This window comes from Nyctereutes procyonoides, unplaced genomic scaffold (genome assembly GCF_905146905.1).
Source record: "Nyctereutes procyonoides isolate TBG_1078 unplaced genomic scaffold, NYPRO_anot_genome, whole genome shotgun sequence".
Taxonomy (NCBI): domain Eukaryota; kingdom Metazoa; phylum Chordata; class Mammalia; order Carnivora; family Canidae; genus Nyctereutes; species Nyctereutes procyonoides.
In genome coordinates, this window is record NW_026575135.1 from 19612693 (window position 1) to 19620066 (window position 7374).

Sequence of the window (7374 nt, forward strand, 5' to 3'; positions counted from 1 at the left end):
AGAATTTGTGAGGTTTTGTGTATTACTGAATCCCTAGTGCCTAGCCCACAAGAGCTCAATAAATATTCAATGCATAAATGAGAAATAAGATGAAATAATACCTATCTTTCCATCTACCTAATACTCCTTTTCTACTTACTAAAATATAACATAATTTACGTGAGCTATGAAAGGAATCATCTTTACTTTATTAAAAAAACAACTTAAAAATTTTAATGATTGTTTTTAACTAACTTAGACAGCCAGTTATGTCACCAAGCTGTGGTTGAGAACCATCAGGTCGATTATTTCAAGGCCCTCCACTCTGAGCCAGTGTTCTCAACAAATAGGCCCACGTTAGGGACACAGTGTTACTGTAAGAAGTTAACACATCCCGATGAGCTGTAGACACTGCCTAATATTGGTAAGTATCTCACACTTACATGTATTCCTGTTTTTCCAACAGTAGGCATATACTGTTGGGATTTACAAACAAATTAATACTGAATTCACAACAGCTTTTAGTAGCTATATGTTTATATCAACGAATGGACACTAGAGGCATAACTACTAGTATGCAAAGTTTCACAAAGGTTTTTAAAACATTAAAACAAACAAACAAACAAACAAACAAAAAACACCCTTATACTTGAGAGGACTGGGGAGCAAGACTTGACCACATGGCTGCAATCCAAATTAAGTATCCCTTCCCTCCTTTCTTTACCCCACACCTGGCTTTAAAAAAAAAAAAAAAAAAAGTATGCTATTTTCATGGAATGATGTAATTCTTTATTTGCAAACACATTTTTGGAGGGAAAGGTAGTCCCTTACACTCTGAGACTGAAGATCTCAAAGCTAGTGAAGAGGCAGTTATGCACAGTAAAGCCTGGAAGGGAAAAATGTGACTATACATCTTGCTCAGATGTAGGTTCATCTTCTCATGCTCGTCAATTTCTTCCAGTTGGATTTGGGATCCCTACGTTAGCATTACTACTTTAGGCAATGAACAAAAAGAAAGTTATGACTAAAGCTTTAAAGAAATCACTATTTTCTAAGCTATATTGGCTTAAAATGTTCTAAATGTTTAATTCCTTGATTGTCATGGCATTTTTTGAGATTTTTCTGAATGGCAATTACCCTCAATAACTTTTGTAAAAAGCATACAATACTTTCCTCTAACCATGAAATTAAGTTTATTATTTTGGATGTCATCCATTAGAAGCACAAAAGGAAATTTATGGGAATTTCAACTCTGTCTCAATGGCAAACATTCAAGCATCCTCTCCACCAAAATTGAGTTTGAAGTTTCTCTAAAGTGGCTCCTCAAATTTTTTACGTTGCCCTTTTGACTCTCTTTACCCTTTATTTCTTCTCTCTGAAAGTGTTGTAATAGAATTCTGAGTTTAAGAAAACTCAAATTATTTTTATTTTGAGAAAGTTATGCAAGTCGTGGTGACCACAAGTTCAGCTAGTTTGAGAGAAATAAGGCTGGCTATCTCTGTTTTAGACCACAGCCTTTCAGGTTAAAATTCTTAATGGTTTCCTTAGATAATACAGGGTCTGCTTCCCCAGAATCCTAAACATTAGCAGAGTAATGTTGAGGTGGGAATGCAGAATTATTTATTCAGAGTACTTTTGACTTGGAAAACCAAGTCAAAACCAAAACCATCCTTAGATAATACAGGGTCAGCTAGCAAAGACCTTAGAGAGGAAGAAAATGGTCACCATAGGTCACAACAAATTGCACTTGACTTTCCCTTCCTTCCTCTCACTCTTTTTCCTCCTCCTTTCCTTGCCTCTCTTCTGAATGACAAACATCAACAGTAGAGTTATATGAGCTTACTAGGGTACTTGACATTCAGTAGTTACTTGCATTTCCTGGAAGCATGATGTGGATGAGAAACTACCTAAGAATATATGCCTTAAATGGCATATGGCACAATGATAAAAGCATTGGTATATAGGAGAAATCTTTAGGACAGCATTAAATTTGAAATATCAGAATTTTCACAGATTTACTTATTTGCCTCTTTAACATACTTGTGAACTGGAAAGCTTGGTAAGAAAAGCCACTGGATCTCCTCCAAGATTACTCACTTAATTAGTAGACAAAAAGTCACTTACTGCTTTGGCAAAGGCTTAGGGAGCAGAGATTCCCTGCTAGACCACAATCCCACAATGTTCCCACACACTGCCCGGCTTAGGAAAGCAGCATAGGATGGTGAGCCCAACATCAGAGTAGGGAGCTGAGAGAAGCATGGAATACTGGTGGGCCTCTTCATACCATCTCCTCCAAACCCTTCAGTTTAATAATGAGGAAGCAGGCCCAGGGCGATTATTCCAGGTCTCACATATTTTTATGGCCAGAACCACAACAAGAGCCCAGGTCTTCTGGTTCCCTACTTTAGGGCTTCTTTTTAGATAGCTGCTCCAAATGTCTAGAAAGGGCTTCTGCAAGTAAATTGGACTTAGGGAACACTGACTTAGTGATCAACCCGTAAAGTGGCATGAAACAGGGATCTGCCATGTTCTGATTTAAGGGTATGGCACTCAAATCCAAAAGAATCTCTGACTGTTGCAAATATTTAGTGGTGGCAACTGACATCTCCTTTTATCCTTTCACTCTGTCCTTTTGCTTTTTCCTACACAATAAATCATAGTACTCCACAAAGTGTTAATAATATACAAGTGGGGCTAGGAATAGGGGAAAGTATTGACAGCATTTAAGAAAGTGATATGCAAATATCCTAAAATAATAATTCTCACACTCAAAACTGTATTTTGGAAATTCACAGCTTTTCTCTTCAATACACCTGATAATCATCCTGAGAAAGTCTTGTTCTGAAGAATGTGGCTTCGGTGTCCTCTAGATACAGTCTTTACCACAGACTGAGCCTCCGTGACTCAGTCGTTTGCAAGTCAACGTGCTTCCTGGAGCCTAAAATGCCTCACTAGCCTTCAGCCCAGCTGGTCTGGCTCTCACCCATGCTTTCTCTTCTCTAAGTTTCTCTTTTCTCAACTATTTCCAACTATACTGTTTGTCTCATCTTCCACCATGTCATAAATTTGAATGGCAGAGTGGCAGTAAACCTCAGAATAAATCGGAAGAATTATTAGGGTAAATTGAAATCACCAAATAATCTCTCTTACCTTCTTTACTCAGCTCCACAATTCTTAGTAGCTCCTTCGGGTAAATACTTGTGGTAACTGGCCGCCCTTTTACTCGAAGACACTATTTTAGCAATAAGCCAGGCCCTAAAAGTTCAGAATGTCTGTGTATAAAAGATTTTAGATGTCATCGAGTTTATCCCAAACGCTTCATTTTACAAACCAATAAACTAAGCCTAAGAGAGAGAAAGTTTTGGTCTAAGACCCAAACTTCAGGGAGATTTCTCATAATTGCAACGGTTTAACATGTTCTTTTTTCTTTTCCATTGCAGTACAGTCTACTTGTTACCACCTCAGTTACTCCTTTACCAACTCTTTAAAAGGAAAGATACTAAATAATGCTCTCAGGTAGTGGATATATTTCCATAGCGTATCCTTAGGGGGCATTTATTATTATTATTATTATTATTATTATTATTAATCATTGTAATTTCAAGTTCTAAACTACATATGCATTACTAACTACATATTATGAACAATAAGTAAGGGCTTTCCATAAATCTACATCTTAGAGGAAAAAAACCTCTTGAGATAATAAAGTGGCTTAGTTAGGATTTGGGGTCTTAATCCTAGTTCTGCTACTAATTAGCTGTGACCCTGAGTGAGAGGCATTTCAGGGTTCTTTTTTTCATATGGAAGATGGACAAGATCCTCAATTCTCACCTTTCCTTGGAGTCCTTCAAGTTCTGAAGTGGGATCCAAAGAACTAATGGAAACCATAAGTTTGCTTCCTTCTGACAAAGCTGCACAGCTATAATATTGAGTTTGCTTTGGAGTCACTAGGTATCCTGTGCTGACCAACAGCTGTAATTGGCATATATACACATCTCAGCTAAAAATGACAAAATCAATTACTTTTAAACATTTTGAATGACAAAATTTAAAAAAAAAAATTGGCCCGTTGGGGAAATAATAAAAATGAATAAAGCTTTCAAAAGCACAGAGACAGGCGTAGAGGGCAGAGAAGATAAGTTTTGCATAGAGAAAGAAAAACCGATTCACATAAATATGAAATTATATTTCACTCAAGTACCAAAGAACTTGGGTCCTTACTGTATTCATCGGCTGATCCTGAAAAGTGCCCAGATGCAAATCACTCTGTCGAATCTCAGTTCTTGAAAATAGCACTTGATCAAACAAGAACAGGCACTTAGAGTTGGATTATAAAGCATTTTCCTTTACATTCATATTGTCTCCAACTAGATTATATTTCACAGAAAATTTAAAGAGAAGTCCCTCAAGAAGTTTAAATCGCTTGGTATAAAACACACTAGTTCATTCAGTCACGTTCAACCAATACACTTAAAAGGGCATTAGCAGGGATTATGTTCCATCTCCAGTCTACAGGGACTGAAATCCGAAGGCACTGCCAACTGCTGCCTCGCAGTTCTCACTGCGTTTAACTAGCAGAGAGGAAATCTGTGTGCCACCAAAGGGCCCTGGGCTGGGGCACTGGAGATGTGGATTCCAATCCAGCTAGCCTCCGGGCGATTCCCTGCACCCAGCACAGTACTTTGCACCTAACTGACATTCTGAAATGTCAATTAAGTGGGAATAGAAAATTCCCCACCACATGCCGATTAATTGTCCTGTATCAGAGAACTCCAAGCAACTGTAATCCAATTATGCAAGATATGGAAAGTCTGGTGGAAAGAAAAGAGTCAACATTTCTCGACCACTATTGCAAACCAAAGGATTTGCATCGGGTGACCTCACAAAAGCTGTGTGGAATTATGTCCAACATTTCCATTGGAGACACAGAAAACCAGGCTCAAAGAAAGTAATTTATTCACGATCCACAATTAGTTAAGAGGAGAAGCCCAGATTTCCAACTCGGGTCTGCCAAGCCCCACACTGTTTTTGCAAGTATGCAGCACCTACACGTCGAGGCAGCCGAGGAGGAGTCAGAGATTTGGGTCTAAGTTTTTTACTTCTGTCATTAAGCTGTTGCACACGCATCGCCGGGCAGAACGGTTTACTGCCGTATTTCCACCTGCACAGTGGGGGTGGGGGTGGGGGTGGGGGTGGGGGGTTGACCCAGACAGGTAGTTTTGTTTGGTTCTGTAGGGCGGTTATAGCAGGTTAAAAGCACTCCTTTTTGGGCCAGCGCTTTTTCTAATGCAGGTTATTGCTCTCTGAAACTATGTGGGACTGGCGGTACCCTTTGGTTCCAGCTGGGAAATGTATCATGCTCCGCAGGCGGAACGGAGCCAGGAAAGTTGTGCGGGGCTCCGAGCCCCCGGTCATTAACTCGAGGCTGAGCACCTGACCCTGTGGGATCTCGGTCAAAGTTAAGGGGCAGCTCGTTCCCAGACTCAGGTTTGCTTCCTAGCTGTGTCCCCGCCTGGGGCTCGCGGCCGCAGAGCAACGGACAGGATGCGTGCCCCGCAGTACCTGAGCGGCCTGCACGGGCCGGTGCGCACACAGGCCGTGCCCCGAGGGGCCGGGAGCTCCCGGTGCCAATCCCCGGGCGCCGGCGCCGCGGTGCCCTGCTCCCGGCGGGCGGCTGCGGAACCACTTCCCGGTCAGCGCCTCCGCCCCTCGTCCGCACCCCCACTGCTGCATTTCCCCGGTTGCACCGAGGGTCCCGGCAGCGGCGGGCGGGTCCGGCAGGCTCTCGGGGAGGGGACCCGTCACAGATTTCAAACGCGACGCTCTGGAACTGCAACTCCCCCCGGGGCATCCCCCGCCGCTGCAGCGAGGAGGCCCCGGGCCCGGCCGAGTCCCGCCCGGGCCACTGCCCCGCCAGGGACCCAGGTGCGCCGCGCCCCCCGCAGCCTCGCCCGGCACCTGTCGCGCCCGGAGCGGCCAACCCCGCGCTCACCTCGTCCCGGGCGCCCACGGCCCGTCCCCGCGCCTCCGGGCCCGGCTCCCGCCGCCGTCTCCGCCAGGGCCCCAACCGCGGCCGCCGCCCACTTTCGGTTTCCCCGCACGGCCGGAGCCGCCGCCGCCGCCGCCGCCGCCGCCGCCGCGGCTCGGGAATCACCTCAAGCCCCCGCCCCGCCCCGCTCCGCCCCGCCCCGCCCCGCTCCGCTCCGCCCCGCCCCGAGGGCAGCCCGGCCTCGGCTCTGCGCACGCGCGGGCTCCCCAGCCGCGTCGGCCCACGCCGGCGTCCGCGCGTGGGAAGGGAAACCGACGCCGCCTAGCGGTTTCTGCGCGTGCCCACGCACGGGCCGCCGGCGGAAGACGACTGCGCCGCGGGCCCCGGCGCGCCTCCTCGTGGCCAGCGCGGGTACCGGCGGGCGGGCGGCCGGGGGCGGCGGGGGCGGCCCGGGGCGGCCCGGGGACCCCCGCGGGACCTCGGCCGCCGCGCTCCTGCGCGCCTCCAGCCCCCCGGCTCTCGTGCCAGACGGCTCGCGCGCCCAGCTCTCGCTCATTCTTTCCGTCAGTGGTGGGGCTGTAACTTTTCACGCTCCCGGACAGCCACCTGCGTGCACCTCGCACTGCCCTTAGGGTAGTTTGCAAGCGTCACCTTTTCAAGGAGAGCGCCACCTTCAAAGACGTCAGTCTCCTCCCTGGATACGTTCTCCCTAGCCCCTGGCGGGTGGGCCCACTACACGCATTTTGCTCATCCTTTTCATTGTCTGCTGTTCTCGAATTCAAGCTCTACGATCGCAGGGATCCTTGTCATTCCGGTGTATTCCCAGAGTCTCGGATTGCTCTTGGCCCCTGAGGGTGACACACATTTTGTCCAGTGCTTTCCTTCATTCATTGTAAGATCATTGAACGTCTAATATTCACTTATTTTCTTCTGCACATTGATTCCACCAACATGTGTTGCGCATATTGGTTTGCATTCCTGAAACCAGCATGGAACACTTCTCTACATGTATTCCAACACGCATTTACTGGGGTCTGTCTACTGTTTTTTTTTTTTTTTTCCCCGGCAGCTATAGTGAGTGTAATTGGCAAGCCACAAACTGCGCATTTAGAATGTACAATTTGAGGTTTTCACATATGTATACAGCTGTGAGGCCATATCGAAATAATGAACACATCCATCATCCCCACCCCCACCCCACCCCCCAAAGTTTCCTCGGGTCACTTTTATAATGCTCACCTCTCGTGTCTCTCTGTCCCTTGCCCCCTCCACAGCCTGTCTGCATTCTGTCACCGTAGATTCGTTTGCTTTTTTTTTTAACCCCCAAATATTTTATTTATCTACTTATTTTTTTAGAGAGAGAAAGAGAGCCTGGGGGTGGGGGATGGGCAGAGGGAAAGGGAGAG

General features: G+C 46.2%; 1 protein-coding gene across 7 annotated transcripts in view; it reads right to left on the minus strand.

Moving 5' to 3' along the window:
• TDRD7 (tudor domain containing 7) overlaps positions 1-6102 on the minus strand; it is a 72134-nt gene extending 66032 nt beyond the window's left edge. For 3 of the 7 annotated variants that reach the window (XM_055302710.1, XM_055302705.1, XM_055302704.1), the window contains exon 1: positions 5972-6102. The gene's annotated coding sequence lies outside the window, so the exon portion shown is untranslated. Of the gene's footprint in view, positions 1-3129; positions 3252-3810; positions 3980-4200; positions 4275-5971 lie in introns of all 7 variants that reach the window. The other 4 variants (XM_055302706.1, XM_055302701.1, XM_055302702.1 and 1 more) reach the window with 3 other exon arrangements.
• Between the last annotated feature and the right edge of the window lie 1272 nt (positions 6103-7374).